We start from the raw sequence: 1831 nt of genomic DNA on the forward strand, positions 1-1831 counted from the left end.
TTACTTCCCATGGTACTGCTCTTCTGAGGCAGCGAGACGACATAAAAGTGGCTAAAGAGAATACAACGATTATGATGTATAAAACGTTGAAAGTTAACCCCGTGGGGCTCTTATAAATGATTGAGAATGTAGGCAAAAGTAAGGCGTCCTAACAACATTTATTTTTTTCTAACAAAAAAAAACCAGACATAAATAAGGCTAAACAAGTTATTGATTGAATACTGTAAACAACTAACAGTTGGTGTAGGAGTACAATGGACAAGTATCCTGGGTGTCAGAAGTGAGTCAAGCACTCTGGCCCTAAAAATGTGGATAACAATCTGAATTGATTCTATGCTGAGCAGACTTTGAGTGATCAAATGTATTGTAGTTTCACTACCTAAATACAGCTGAGAGCAAGTGGTGATTGAGATCTGTACGTCCTGACAATGCCAAAGTGGCAGTACGTTGCCCTGTTTGCTTCGTGCGCCGATCTAACTTGCAGCTGGCGAGATGTGTGCGGCGGAGGCGAGACGTGAGGCGGCACCTGTGTTACGACACCGCCTTCACGTCGTCTTGAGCCAATCACAGGGCTCTAGAGGCGCTAAATCTCCCCTCCCACACGACAGCACGAACTCATGTCGAACCAGGGCAAGAGTTAAGGGGGGACGTTGATGAAATTGTCCAAAAATGTCGATATTCGATTTTTTTATTATTATTATTTTTATTTTTTTTGTTAGTACACCTCACGGACAATAAGTTCCCAAAGTTTCAATGTTGAAATCGCATCCGAAGTGCCTGAAAATTAATTGAAAATGTGACACGGCCTTCCTGCCACGCCCATGTTTTGATGCAGCATTTCAATACCAGCTCAGTGAACAACGATTCTGTGTATTACTTTCAACCAAACCTGTGTGGAATACTTCTAGAAGGCCGTGATACATTCTCTTTGGTTTTATAGATCATCTTTGACTCTGTTCTGTATCTTATAAACAATAACAAACTAGCTGCATTGTTTATGACGAAGCAATTCTTTTTTTGCCTTGTGGTACTGACAGAGATTTATGCAAGTGTTCGATTCTTTCTTCATTGTCAGAAGTGCAACTTATGATGCAGTTATTGTTTTTAATGACGGGAACGTCGGGATGATGAAGGTATTAGAAAGAATGGGCTTCAAGATAGGAAATTTTACTAAAGACATCCTGAGAAAAATAGATTTACAGTGCGTCTCTGCAGCTGAAAAGTCAGTTGAAGACCTGGTAAAGGAAAGAAGACAGACAACAAGAAACCAGAAGAGAAGCCTTGGGGGGAAAGGCGACCCAGAGTACAAATGTGGTGCCTTCTTCAGAAGACAGACAACAAGAAACTAGAAGAGAAGCCTTGGAGGGAAAGGGGATCCAGAGTACAAATGTGGTACCTTCTGAAGAAGTGACATAAGGAAAAAAGTTAGGTTGAACTTTAAATTGCGTTTCCTGTAAACTTTGTTTTTTAAAGTTTATATACCTTTTTCTCAGGTTCTATGAATGCTAGAATTATGAAATTATGAACACATATTTCTGTAAACCTAATAAACGTTGTCTCAAGCGAAAATTTTGAAATTCTGATTGCAAGCTAAGAAATGGGGCAAAGTGCTTGGAATTTTGCATGAATTTAAAATTGTACTTGTGGAATTATAATTAAAAAATTATGAAAATTCTCCTATTTGACCTGTTCCATAAACCTCATGAGAGAAGCTTACAACATATAAAGAGATGAAACAGAGATATTTTTGTAGAAATGTCTCGAATACTTTCTGAGAAAAAAGAACATACATAATTTTTTGAAAATAAAAATTCAAATTTCATTCAAAAAA

This window comes from Schistocerca americana, chromosome X (assembly GCF_021461395.2).
Source record: "Schistocerca americana isolate TAMUIC-IGC-003095 chromosome X, iqSchAmer2.1, whole genome shotgun sequence".
Classification (NCBI taxonomy): Eukaryota; Metazoa; Arthropoda; class Insecta; order Orthoptera; family Acrididae; genus Schistocerca; species Schistocerca americana.